This window comes from Bos indicus x Bos taurus, chromosome 7 (assembly GCF_003369695.1).
Source record: "Bos indicus x Bos taurus breed Angus x Brahman F1 hybrid chromosome 7, Bos_hybrid_MaternalHap_v2.0, whole genome shotgun sequence".
NCBI classification, from domain to species: domain Eukaryota; kingdom Metazoa; phylum Chordata; class Mammalia; order Artiodactyla; family Bovidae; genus Bos; species Bos indicus x Bos taurus.
In genome coordinates, this window is record NC_040082.1 from 79,596,935 (window position 1) to 79,611,856 (window position 14,922).

Here is a 14,922-nt window from a genome sequence, read left to right on the forward strand (position 1 = left end):
TCCCAACCAAGGGATCAAATCTGCATCTCCCGCATTGCAGCTGGATTCTTTCCCATCGAGCCACCAGGGAAGTCTAGTCTTTATTATACTGGATATTAAACAGACCTAATCTTTTGGGGAGAAAGAGGTTAAATATGTTTCCTCAATACCTGTGTGGAATAACCTGTCTTGGATAATTCTGATCACCCAGAAGCTGTTACACTACTCTTCTACCATCACTTCCTCATTCAGTGGCCACTCTCTTCATACTCCTTTCTGTCCAGCTGAGAACAGCTCTTCCTGCACCCACTTGGAAACTGAAAGAGACATGGAGAGGCGGAGGCAGAGGCAAGTGAGTCCTGAGAGCGTTTACCAAGTGACTGCTCAGTGAGCAGAGCAGCAGGGCACTGTGTTGCTGATGGATGGGCACTGATATAAAGTGCACACCTCATAGCCTGCCCACAGAGGGGTGCCTGCTGCCACCCAGCCATTACTGGAGTTGTTCACGGTCCACACCATTCCCATCTTGTTCTCCACTCCCAGGTATTAACTAATGGTAGGAAACAGTCCTTTCTGTTACATAAACATTCTAGTTTTTCTTTCTCTGTGACTTTGATGTCACAGAACTATGAATATCCAAGATATTAGCATAGTGTGAACGTTTATTTATGATAAGAATACATCCTAGGTTATTAATAGTCTGCGTGTGTTATAATTGTATCCTGTATTACAGTTTTTACTTTGAATTGTCGTATCTATTTTAACAAATTGAAGATGGAAAAAGTAGTTTTTGTTATTTGGATATTTAGCATTCCTGTTATGTTTCCTTCTTTCATTGTTTCCTTTTGTATAAATTTTTCTTAAGCTTAAAGAATTTCTTTTAGCATTTTTTTTTAGACCAGGTCTATTGATGATGAATTATCTTATTTGTACTTCATCTGAAAACTATTTTACCATTATTCCTGAAGGATATTTTTGCTGTTTTGGGTAGTTTTTTTTCCATCACTCAGAAACTATTCTTAGACTGTTTTAGTCTTATGATTTCTGATGAGAAATCTACAGTCATTAAAATTGATATGTCCCTGTGAAAATGGTGGGTTTTTTCTCTCATTACTTTCATTTTTTCCCCTAATAGTTTTATTTTTAGCAATGTGATAATATGTTGTAGTCATAGTTTTCTCTGGTTTTATCCTCCTTGAAGTTTGCTCCTATACATTTATATCCTTCAGCTTCAAGAATTTTCAACATTTTTTTTCTGTATATATTTCTGCAGAAATTTTTCATCTCTCCAGTGACTTCAGTGACATAAATGTTAGACCTTCTAATATCCCACAGATCTCTGAGGTCTTGTTCATTTTATTCAACTTTTTTTCATGATTATTCATATTGGATACTTCATATGGATTTGTTTTCAAGTTCACTGATACTTTTGTGTCATCTACATTCTTTTATTGAACCCAGTCTGTAACTTTTTTAGATACTTTGATTTTAGTTTTGGAGTTTTCCTTTTTTCTTTCTTTTCTTTCTCTGTTTTGTTTGTTTTAGTAGGTTCTGTTTCTTTGCTGCAAACATTCATTTTTTTATTCACTTCAGATATATTTACCGTTATCTCATGGAGCATAGCTCGAAAACCTTGGAAAAGTTTTCTTGGCTAATACTGCAATATCTGTTTGGGGGTTAGGATCTGTTGATTGTCTTTTCTCTTGAAATTTGATCACAGGTTTATTACACAAGCACTAAATAATAGCCTTGAGTTGAGATTGACTGTTTTTGAGATTGCATGTAATTTTTACAAATTTTGGTGTTTTTCAGAGTTATTATCAAGCAAAGTTAAGAAATGCAGAAAGAAATCAAGTTAGATGACTCTAGATTTAGAAATTGTAAAATAGTAAAGTGGGTAGTCAAAAAAAAGGGGGGGGGGAAGCACCATTATAGCAATTCTGATGTACTTCTTATAAGTTTGAACAAATTTTGGGAGATAGTGAAAGACAGGGTAGCCTGGTGTGCTGTAGTTCGTGGGGTTGCAAAGAGTTGGACACGACTTAGTGACTGAACAACAACAGCAAGGAAATTTATGTAACCCTAGACAAGTTCGTGTGCAGGCAAAACTAAAATCCAGAACTTTGATCCCCAGGAAATTTTGACATTTTAAAAATAAAAATCTCTTCTTAATAATCAAGTTGAGTACCCAGGTCTATTATATAGGCCCTTAATGCCTGTTTCTTACTCAAATCAAGTATAATCTCCCTCAGTATCCATACAGCATTGGTTTTAGGACACACTACAGACACCAAAATCCCTTTTGGGAAGTCTCTTATTTAAAATGGCATAGTGTTCCATATAACCTATACACATCCTCCCATATACTTTAAAATTATCTCAAATTTTCTTATAATACTTATGTCAGTGTAAATGCTTATAAATAGTAAATACAATGTAAATGCAACAGCAACCCACTCCAGTACTCTTGTCTAGGAAATCCCATGGACGGAGGAGCCTGGTAGGCTACAGTCCATGGGGTTGTGAAGAGTCGTGGACATGACTGGGTGACTTCACTTTCACTTTTCACTTTCATGCACTGGAGAAGGAAAAGGCAACCCACTCCAGTGTTCTTGCCTGGAGAAACCCAGGATGGGAGCCTGGTGGGCTGCCGTCTATGGGGTTGCACAGAGTCGGACACGACTGACGTGACTTAGTGGCAGCAGCTGTGCAATTGGTTGCTGGAGTGAAAGTGAAAGTTGCTCAGTAGTGTCCTACTTTTTGTGACCCCATGGACTATACAGTCTGTGGAATTCTCAAGGCCAGAATACGGGAGTGGGTAACCCTTCCCTTCTCCAGGGGATTTTCCCAACCCAGAGATCGAATTCAGGTCTCCCCCATTGCAGGCAGATTCTTTACCAGCTGAGCCACCAGGGAAGCCCAAGAATACTGGAGTAGGTAGCCTATCCCTTCTCCAGCTGATCTTCCCGACCCAGGAAACAAACCAGGGTCTCCTGCATTGCAGGCAGATTCTTTACCAACTGAGCTATCAGGGAAGCCCTGAAGGTCGCTCAGTCGTGTCTGACTCTTTGAGACCCCATGGACTATATAGTCCGTGGAATTCTCCAGCCAGAATACTGGAGTGGGTAGCCTTTCTCTTCTCCCGGGGATCTTCCCAACCCAGGGATCAAACCCAGGTCTCCCACATTGCAGGCAGGTTCTTTACCAGCTGAGCCACAAGCTGGTGTGTGGCAAAATCCACTTTATTGAATCTCTCTGAAATTAAAAAAAAATATTTTCAATCTGCAGTTGATTGAATCTGTTGGACCCCCACAAAGAGAGGACCAGCTGCAAAAAACAATATTTATTTGTGTATTGATTGGTTGGTTTTTAAAGAGTATGTGTTTATTCTTTTTTTTATAATTTTTTTTATGACTGTGCTGGGCATTCATTGCTGCAGGGCTTTTCTCTAATTGTTGCAAGCAGGGACTACTCTTTGGTTGTGATACACAGGCTTCTCATCGTGGTGGCTCTCTTGTTGGGGAGCATGGGCTCTGGGGTACGCAGGCTTTATTAGTTGTGGCCCGTGGGCTCAGTAACTGTGGCTCCCAGGCTCTAGAGCACAGGCCCAGTAGTTTAGGTGCACAGGTTTAGTTGCTGGCGGCATGTGGGATCTTCCTGGATCAGGGACTGAACCCGTGTCTCCTGCATTGGCAGATAGATTCTTTACCACTGAGCCTATAGATTCTTTACCACTGAGCCTCCAGGGAAGCCCAGCAGCGTTTATTTTTAATGAGTAGTGTCAGGAAACTGGGTCGTACTCATAGGTAACCATTTCTTTTATATAGTGGCATATTCGAAGCATTTTTCTGTGAAACCAAATGCCACTCTGCTGCTATGTCTTTTGAAAAATAGACTTTACCTTTTAGAGCAGTTTTAAGTTCATAGCAAAATTGAGTGGAAAGTATAAGATTTCCCATATAATGTGCCTACACATGCGTTTTTCTGCATTATCAATATCCTCCACCATAGTGGTACCTTTGCTACAATTGGTAAAACTACACTGACAAATCACAATCACCCAAGATCCGTAGTTTACATTAGGGTTCACCCTTGGTGTTGTAAGTTCTCTGGGTTTGGGCAAATGTATAATGACATGTGTCCACTGTTACAATATATTACAGAGTAGTTTCACTGTCCTGAAATTCCTCTCTGCTCTGCTTGTTCATCCCACCCTTCCCCCAATCCACTAGTCTTTACTATCTCCATAGTTCTGCCTTTTCAACAGTGCAGTATAGTTGTAAATATATAATATGTAGGTCTTTCAGGCTGGCTTCTTTCACATTTAAGTTTCCTCTATGTCTTTTCATGGTTAGCTGCTTCATTTCCTTTTGGTCTGAATAATACAATGCAAACTGTATTGTCTGGATGTACTGTAGTTTGCTTACCCAGGCACCTACTGAAGAACATCTTCATTGCTTCCAAATTTTAGCAATTATAATTAAAGCTACTGTTAACATTATGTGCATGTTTTTGTGTGGGTATGTTTTCAGCTCCCCTGGATGACTACTAAAGATCACAGTTGCTGGAACACATAAGAGTATGCTTATCTTATAAATGTACTGCCAAAATGGTCTTCCATAGTGGTTGTACCACTTTGCATTCCCACCAGCAGTGAATGAGAGTTCCTCTTGCTTCACATCCTCATCAGCATTTGGTGGTATCAGTGTTCGAAATTTTGATCACTTTAATAGGTGTCTGGAGTGACTCCACTGTGAGGTGTAGTGTGTCTCACTGTTGTTTCAGTTTGCATTTCCCTGATAACATATGATGTGGGACATCTTTTCTTACGGTTATCTGCCATATGTTTATCTTTGGTGAAGTATCTGTTACGGTCTTTGGCCTTTTATTAAATTGGGTTGTTCATTTTCTAATTGTTGAGTTTTAAGAGTTCTTTGTATGCTTTGCATAATAAAGCTTTATCAGCTGTGTCTTTTGAAAATATTTTCTCCCAGTCTGCAGCTTGTTTTTCCATTTTCTTGACATTGTCCTTTGCAGAGTAGTTTTTATTTTAATTTTGGTGAAGTCTGCTTTATCAAATGTTTTTTTCATGGATTGTGCCTCTGTTATATCTAAAAACTTACTATGAAACATGAGGTCATCTAGATTTCCTCTTGAGTTATCTTCGAGACACTTTATACTTTAGTGCTCTATCTTTAGGTCAATGATCCATTTTGAGTTGATTTTTGTGAATGCTGTAAGTTCTGTTTCTAGATGCTTTTCTTACATGTAGATTTTCAGTTGTTGCAGCAGTTTGTTGAAGAGACTAATTTTTCCACATTATGTTGCCTTTGCTCATTTGTTGAGAATCATTTGGCTGTTCTGTTGTTTTTCAGTCACTAAGTCATGCCTGACTCTGCAGTCCCATGGACTGCAACATGCCACGCTTCTGTGTTCTTCACTATCTTCCAGAGTTTGTTCAGACTCCCGTCCATTGAGTTGGCAGTGCCATCCAACCATCTCATGCTCTCTTGCCCCCTTCTCCGCCTACCCTCAGTCTTTCCCAGCATCAGGGTCTTTTCTAATGAGTCGAATCACCATTAGTCCTTTCAGTATATGATCAGGGTTGATTTCCTTTAGAATTGATTGATTTGATCTCCTTGAAATCCAAAGGACTCTGAAGAGTCTTCTTCAACATCGTAACTCAGAAATATCAATTGTTTGACGCTCAGCATTATTTATTGTCCAGCTCTCACATCTGTACATTACTACTGGAAAAACCATAGCATTGACTATAAGGACCTTTGTCAGCAAAGTGATGTCTCTGCTTTTTAATATGCTGTCTATATGTATCATAGCTTTCCTTCCAAGGAGCAAGTGTCTTTTAACTTCTTGGCTGCAGTCACCATCTGCAGTGATTTTGGAGCCTGAGAAAGTAAACTCTGTCACTGTTTCCACTTTTTCCCTTTCTATTTGCCATGAAGTGATGGGACCAAACACAATGATCTTAGTTTTTTACATGTTGAGTTTTAAGCCAGCCTTTTCACTCTTCTCTTTAACCCTCTTCCAGAGGCTCTTTAGTTTCTTTTCGCTCTCTGCCAAGAGTGATGGTTGTTGATATTTCTCCTATCAATTTTGATTCCAGCTTGTGATTCACCCAGCCCAGCATTTCACATAATGTACTCTGCATATAAGCTAAATTAGCGGGGTGACAATATACAGCCTTGATGCAGTCCTTTTCCAATTTTGAACTAATCGGTGGCTCAGACAGTAAAGCGTCTGAGACCTGGTTCGATCCCTGGGTCGGGAAGATCTCCTGGAGAAGGAAATGGCAACCCATTCTAGTACTCTTGCCTGGAAAATTCCTTAGACGGAGAAGCCTGGTAGGCTACAGCCCATGGGATTGCAGAGAGTCAGACACGACTGAGCGACTTCAGTGTCAATGTCAATGTTGTTCCATGTTTAGTTCTAACTGTTGCTCCTTGACTCGAATACAGGCTTCTCAGGTGACAGTTAGGGTGGTCTGGTATTCCTGTTTCTTTAAGAATTTTCCACAGTTTGTTGTGATCCACACAGTCAAACACTTTGGCATAGTCAATGAAGTGGAAGTAGATGTTCTTCTGGAATTCCCATGCTTTCTCTGTGATACAACGAATGTTGGTAATTTGATATCTGGTTCCTCTGCCTTTCTAAATCCAGCTTGTACATCTGGAATTTCTTGGTTCACGTAATGCTGAAGCCTAGCTTGAAGGATTATGAGCATTACCTTGCTAGCATGTGAAAAATGAGCCCAATTGGGTGATAATTTGAAAATTCTTTGACATTGATCTTCTTTGAGATTGAAATGAAAACTGACTTTTTCCAGTCCTGTAGCCACTGCTTTCTTTTCCAAATTTACTGGCATATGGAGTGTAGCACTTTAACGGCATTATCCTTCAGGATTTTAAGTAGCTCAGTTGGAATTCCATCACCTCCACTAACTTTGGTAGTAATGCTTGCATTCAATATCACAGTAATCCAAATCTGTGCCCCAACCAGTATGCTGAAGAAGCTAAAATTGAACAGTTCTATGAAGACCTATAAGACCTTCTAGAACTAATACTCAAAAAAGATGTCCTTTTCATTATAGGGGACTGGAATGCAAAAGTAGGAAGTCAAGAGATACCTGGAGTCACAGGCAGATTTGGCCTTGGAGTACAGAATGAAGCAGGGCAAAGACTAATATAATTTTGCCAAGAGAACACACTGGTCATAGCAAACACCCTCTTCCAACAATACAAGAGAAGATTCCATACACGGACATCACAGATGGTCAATACTGTAATCAGATTGATTACATTCTTTGCAGCCAAAGATGGAAAAGCTCTATACAGTCAGCAAAAACAAGACTGGGAGCTGACTGTGGCTCAGACCATGAACTCCTTATTGCCAAATTCAGACTTAAATTGAAGAAAGTAGGGAAAACCACTAGACCATTCAGGTATGACTTAAATCAAATCCCCTACAATTATACAGTGGAAGTGACAAACACATTCTGGGGATTAGATCTGATAGATAGAGTGCGTGAAGAACTATGGACAGAGGTTTGTGACATTGTACAGAAGGCAGTGATCAAGACCATCCCCAAGAAAAAGAAATGCAAAACGGCAAAATTGTTGTCTGAGGAGGCCTTCAGACAACAGCTTTTCTTCTCGAGAAAAGAGAAGCTAAAGACAAAGGAGGAAAGGAAAGATATTCCCATTTCCAAAGAATATCAAGGAGAGATAAGAAAGCCTTCTTCAGTGATCAGTGCAGAGAAATAGAGGAAAACAACAGAATGGGAAAGACTAGAGATCTCTTCAAGAAAATTAGAGATATGAAGGGAACATTTCATGCAAAGATGGGCTCAATAAAGGACAGAAATGGTATGGACATAACAGAAGCAGAAGATATTAAGAAGAGGTGGCAAGAATACAGAGGAAAACTGTACAAAAAAAGATCTTCAGGACCCAGATAACCATGATGGTGTGATCACTCACCTAAGCCAGACATCCTGGAATGCGAAGTCAAGTGGGCCTTAAGAAGCATCACTATGAACAAAGCTAGTGGAGGTGATGGAATTCCAGTTGAACTATTTCAAATCCTAAAAGATGATGCTGTGAAAGTGCTGCACTCAATATGCTAGCAAATCTGGAAAACTCAGCAGTGGCCACAGGACTGGAAAAGGTCAGTTTTCATTCTCACCCCAAAGAAAGGCAGTGCCAAAGAATGCTCAAACTACCACACAATTGTACTCATCTCACACACTAGCAAAGTAATGCTCAAAATTCTCCAAGCCAGGCTTCAACAATACGTGAATTGTGAACTTCAGATTTTCAAGCTGGTTTTAGAAAAGGCAGAGGAACCAGAGATCAAATTGCCAACATCTGTTGGATCATCGAAAAAGCAAGAGAGTTGAAGAAAAACTTCTATTTTTGCTTTATTGACTATGCCAAAGCCTTTGACTGTGTGGATCACAATAAATTGAAAATTCTTGAAGAGATGGGAATACCAGACCACCTGACTTGCCTTCTGAGAAATCTGTATGCAGGTCAAGAAGCAACAGTTAGAACTGGACATGGAATAACAGACTGATTCCAAATGAGGAAAGGAGTACGTCAAGGCTATATATTGTCACCCTGCTTATTCAACTTATATGCAGAGTACATCATGAGAAATGCTGGTGGTTGAATCACAAGCTGAAATAAAGATTGCCAGGAGAAATATCAATAGCCTCATATATGGCAGAAAGCGAAGAACCAAAGAGCCTCTTGATTAAAGTGAAAGAGTTGGCTAAAAGCTCAACATTCAGAAAACTAAGATCATGGCCTCTGGTCCCATCACTTCATGGCAAATAGATGGGAAAATAATGGAAATAGTGACAGACTTCATTTTTGGGGGCTCCAAAATCACTGCAGATGGTGATTGCAGCCATGAAATTAAAGACGCTTGCTCCTTGGAAGAACAGTTATGACCAACCTAGATAGCATATTAAAAAACAGAGACATTACTTTGCCAGCAAAGGTCCATCTAGTCAGCTCTGTTTTTTCCAGTAGTCATGTATGGATGTGAGAATTGGACTGTGAAGAAAGCTGAGCACTGAAGAATTGATGCTTTTGAATTGTGGTGTTGGAGAAGACTCTTGAGAGTCCCTTGGACTACAAGGAGATCCAACCAGTTCATGCTAGAGGAAATCAGTCCTGAATGTTCATTGGAAGGACCCATGCTGAAGCTGAAATTCCAGTACTTTGGCCACCTGATGTGAAGAACTGACTCATTTGAAAAGACCCTGATGGTGGGAAAGATTGATGGCAGGAGGAGAAGGAACGACAGAGGATGACATGGTTGGATGGCATCACCAACTCAATGGAGATGAGTGTAAGTAAGCTCTGGGAGTTGGTAATAGATAAGGAAGCCTGACGTGCTGCAGTCCATGGGGATGCAAAAAAGTCGTACACAACTAAGCAACTGAACTGAACTGAATGCTTCCTAAGGCCCACTTGACTTCATACTCCAGGAGGTCTGGCTCTCCGTGAGTGACCACACCATTGTGGTTATCTGGGTCATTAAGACTTTTTTTGTATAGTTCTTCTGTGTATTCTTGCCATGTCTTCTTAATCTCTTCTGCTTCTGTTAGGTCCTTACCATTTCTGTCCTTTATCCTACCCATCCTTGCATGAAATGTTCGCTTGATATCTCCAATTTTCTTCAAGAGATCTCTAAACTATTCCATTCTGTTGTTTTCCTCTATTACTTTGCATTGTTCTCTTAAAAAGGCTTTCTTATCTCTCCTTGCTGTTCTGTGGAACTCTTTCCCTTTCTCCCTTGCCTTTCACTTCTCTTCTTTCCTTTGCTATTTGTATCGTCTCCTTAGACAACCACTTTGCCTTCTTGAATTTCTTTTTCTTTAGGCTGGTTTTTGGTCACCACTTTCTGTGTAATTACTGACCTCCATCCATAGTTTTTCAGGCACTCTGTGTATCAGATCTAATCCCTTGAATTATTCGTTACCTCCACTGTACAGTCAGAAGGGGTTAATTAAGATTATACCTAAACTGCTAAGTGGTTTTCCCTACTTTCTTAATAAGTCTGAATTTTGCCATATGAAGCTCATGATCTGAGTCACAGTCAGCTCCAGGTCTTGTTTTTGCTGACTGTAGAGAGCGTCTCCATCTTCAGCTGCAAAGAATATAATCAGACTGATTTCAGTATTGACCCTCTGGTGATGTCCTTGTCTAGAGTTGTCACTTCTGTTTTTGGAAGAGGGCGTTTGCTATGACAGGTGTGCTCTCTTGACAAAATTCTGTTGGCCTTTGCCCAGCTTCATTTTCAAGGCCAAACTTGCCTCTTAACTCCAGGTATCTCTTGACTTCCAACTTTTGCGTTCCAATCCCCATATGATGAAAAAAGTATCTCTTTTTGGTGTTAATTCTAAAAGGTCTTGTAGGTCTTTATAGAACTGTTCAACTTCAGCTTCTTCAGCATTAGTGGTTGGGACATAGACTTGAATTACTGTGATGTTCAGTGATTTCCCTTGGAAACAAACTGAGATCATTCTGTCGTTGAGATTGTACCCAACTGCGTTTCAGACTCTTGTTGATAATGAGGGCTACTCCATGTCTTCTGAGGAATTCTTGCCCACCGAAGTAAACCTGATGGTCATCTGAATTAAATTCACCCATTCCCATCCATTTTAGTTCACTGGTTTCTAAGTTGTCAGTGTTTACTCTTACCATCTCATGCTTGACCATGTCTAGTTCACCTTAATTCATGTACCTAACATTCCAGGTCCTATACTTTATTCTTCTTTACAGCATCAGACTTACCTCTCAACACCAGATACACCCACAACTGAGTGTTGTTTCCACTTTGGCCCAGCCTCTTCCTTCTTTTTGGAGCTATTTCTCCACTCTTCCCCAGTAGCATATGACACCCTCTGACCCGAAGGGCTCATCTTCCAGTGTCATATCTTTTTGACTTTTCATAATGTCCACAGAGTTCTCAAGGCAGGAGTAATGGAATGGTTTGCCATTCCCTCCTCCAGTGGACCATGTTTTGTCAGAGCTCTCCACCATGACCCGTCCTTCTTGGGTGGCCCTGCATGGCATGGCTCATGGCTTCATTGAGTTATGCAAGCCCCTTGGCCACAAGACTGCCATCCGTGAAGGACTTGCTGATAGTGAGTGAGTCTATCTCTAGGTTCTCTGTCTGTCCCACTGGTCTGTTTGCTCTTTTACCTGTCCCATGCTGTGTCAGTTCCTGTGGCCTCATGGTGAGTCTTGAGGTCAGGAGCTGCAGTCCTCCCACTATGTTCTTCTCGTTCAGTAATGTACTGTCTCTTCTGGGTTTTGTGCTTCTCGTGTAAACTTTGTCATCATTCTGTCGATACCCACAAAATAGCTTGCTGGAATTTTGATTGGTATTGCATTGAACCTGTGGTTCAAAGTCAGGAAGAATGGACATCTTGACAGTATTGAGTCTTCCTATTCATGAATATGGAATATCTCTCCATTTATTTAGTTCTTTAATTTTGTTCATTAGAATTGTTTAGTTTTACTCATAGGGATTTTGTGCATATTTTGTTAGATTTCTTCCTAAGTGTTTAGTTGTTTTGGGTGCTGATGTAAATGGTATTTTTTTCTTTTTAAATTTCAAATTCTATTTGTTGATGGTATATAGAAGTAATTAGCTTCTGTAGGTTAACGTTGTATCCTGCAACCTTGCTATAATTGTTTATTAGTTCTGGAAGCCTTTGTCAGTTCTTCTGGATTTTATTTCCTTTTTTATCTTTACTGCATTAGCTTGGACTTGCAGCGTTATGTTGACAAGCAGTAATGACAGCAGACATCCTTACCTTGTTCTTGCTCTTAGTGAGAAAGCCCTTAGTTTTTCTTTAAATGTAATGTTCGGGGTAGATGTTTTTTTTAGCTATTCCTCAAATTGCAGCAATTCCTCTTCTGTGAATGGGTGCTGGAGCCACTCTGCTATTTTTATGTATATATACTTAAAGGCATTTCAAACTTTATTGTAGACAGTCTGGTTGACAGACTTACTGTCATTTCTTACACACATTCATAGTTATTTTCTTAGAGTTGAGTTAACAGATAGTCATTGAGTGTTCGCTGCCAGGAACCTGGTAAAAAGAAAGAAAATAAGACATTCTTCTTTCCATACAGAGTTGTTAGTCTATAAATAGATAATAATGGTAATAGAGAAATTATGACAAAAGAAACAGATATGCATTGGAAGCATATATACCACTCAACCATACTCAATTAGAGGGTTGTCAGGAACATCTTCTGGAAAAAGCTTGTAGGAAAAGCTTATTTGTTTTTAAGTTCCTTCAAGAAAAACATGCTAAGGTGAGTTGACGCCTACCTTTGTGAGAGTTTGGAGATGTAGTAATGAGCTCCTGAGAGAAAAGAAAACTGCTTTTTAAAATTTTCCCATAAGGAATTTAAACTGTTTTTGAAAGCTGTAAAGAAATGTCCTTATGCCGTAGGGGATCGTTACTCAAAAAACTGATCAGACAAATGTTATTAATTAGAAATGGCCTTAAAGTAAAATTGATAATTTACCCTTACTACTTAATAACTTATGCCAGAAAGTGAAAAAGAACTGAAGAGCCTCTTGATGAAAGTGAAAGAGGAGAGTGAAAAAGTTGGCTTAAAACTCAACATTCAGAAAACTAAGATCATGGCATCTGGTCCCATCACTTCATGGCAAATAGATGGGGAAACAGTGGAAACAGTGTCAGACTTTATTTTGGGGGGCTCCAAAATCACTGCAGGTGGTGATTGCAGCCATGAGATTAAAAGGTGCTTACTCCTTGGAAGGAAAGTTACGACCAACCTAGACAGCATGTTAAAAAGCAGAGATATTACTTTGTCAACAAAGGTCCATCTAGTCAAGGCTATGGTTTTTCCAGTGGTCATGTCTGGATGTGAGAGTCGGACTATAAAGAAAGCTGAACACTGAAGAATTGATGCTTTTGAACTGTGGTGTTGGAGAAGACTCTTGAGAGTCCCTTGGACTGCAAGGAGATCCAACCAGTCCATCCTAAAGGAGATCAGTCCTGGGTGTTGATCGGAAGGACTGATGTTGAAGCTGAAACTCCAGTGCTTTGGCCACCTGATGTGAAGAGCTGACTCATTTGAAAAGACCCTGATGCTGGAAAAGATTGAAGGCGGGAGGAGAAGGGGACGACAGAGGATGAGATGGCTGGATGGCATCACCGACTCAATGGACATGGGTTTGGGTGGACTCCAGGAGTTGGTGATGGACAGGGAGGCCTGGCGTGCTGCGATTCATGGGCTTTCAGAAGACATGACTGAGTGACTGAACTGAACTGAATTAATAACTTTATTCATTAATATGTACCATTAAGTAAGTGGAAAGGCAAGAGTACAAACTGGGAGAAAATTTTATTCTCCATACATATGTGATACATATCTAGAACTTCTATCTAGACTATGTAAAGAACTCCTACAAATGAATAACAACAATAGAAAAATAGGGAAAATACTTAAAGAGACCCTTCACAAAGGAAGATATCCACATGTCTGTTAAACATATGAAAAACTGCTCGCCATCGTTACTCATCAGGAAAATGCCAATTCAGATCACAGTAATGTGCACTTTATACTCTCCATAATAGCTTAAGTGAAAACATGAAATATATTTAAGTGTTGACAGGATATAAAGCAGCTGGAAGCTCTGTATATTACTGGTGTGTGTGTATTAGTCACACGGTCGTGTCCAACTCTAACCCCATGGACTGTAGCCCTCCGGGTTTCTCTGTCCATTGGATTCTACAGGCTGGAATACTGGAGTGCATTGCCATTCCCTTCTCCAGAGGATCTTCTGACCCAGGGATCGAACCCTGGTCTCCTGCATTGCAGGCAGATCCTTTACCGTTGAGCTACAGGGAAGTCCTATATTACTGGGGGGAGTGTAAATTATATAACTGCTTTAGAAGATTTTTAGCGATATCTTCTAAAGCAGAACATTTACCTATCCTGTGATTCAGGTATTCCACTCCTAGGTACATAACAAACAGAAATTTGTTCACTGTTTGCTAAAAGATACATGTGCTGGACAGTTCATACAGCACTGCTGGTAGTGGTAAAAAACTGGTAATGAAATTTGAAAACCTAGGTGCTCATCAGCAGCAGAATGGATCAGTTGTGGTGTATTTACACAGTGGAATATTTACATCAACAAAGATGAGTGTTCTATTATTACATGCGACAATATAAGAGTCTTGTATACAGAGCATTAAGATCAGAAAAACAAAACAGAAAAAAAAAATGTGTTTTGGATGATTCTAGTTCTGTGAAGAGCAAAAACAGGAAAAACGAATCCTTGTTGGTGGAAGCCTAGGTTGGGAGAGGGTAAAGAATGGGGGGGAGCACGAGTGGAGCTTCTCGATGTGATAATGTTCTCTTTCTTGATCTGGGTGCTGACTACACAGGTGTGTTGGGTTTTGAAAATATATAGCTGTGCACTTGTGCTATATACAGCTTCCTTTTTATGTTATGTATTTTTTTTAAGTACTGGTTTTAAACATTATAAGGAAACTGTGATAAATCTAAAAGCTTTACAGTGTTGATTCCATTTTGCTGATTTTTGTACTTTCAGAAATATAAAAATATTCCTTTAGCTTAGTTGAAATGTAAATAATTGGGAATTTTTTAGTTTGAAAATACAGAAATTTTAGAATAATTGTAGTCTTAAGTCAACTACTGCTAAACCTTTTTCTTAAAGTATTAATTTGAACTTCTTATTCATGCAACATATTTGCAAGGTCTGATTTTTACTATTATATATACTGTATAAAACATTAAAATTTGTTTTTGTTAATTATAACTAAACTTGACAGATTAGTATAGCTAACTGGGTGACTGGAAAAGATTTTCTGTTTTAAATCTTAAGTGACTTGTTAAG

The 14,922-nt window shown here is 39.5% G+C and overlaps 1 protein-coding gene across 2 annotated transcripts in view; it reads left to right on the top strand.

Annotated features, from left to right (window-relative positions):
* The window catches only part of SNX2 (sorting nexin 2), a 62,528-nt gene that overhangs the window by 14,411 nt on the left and 33,195 nt on the right, over nucleotides 1-14,922 (top strand). The window lies entirely within an intron of this gene.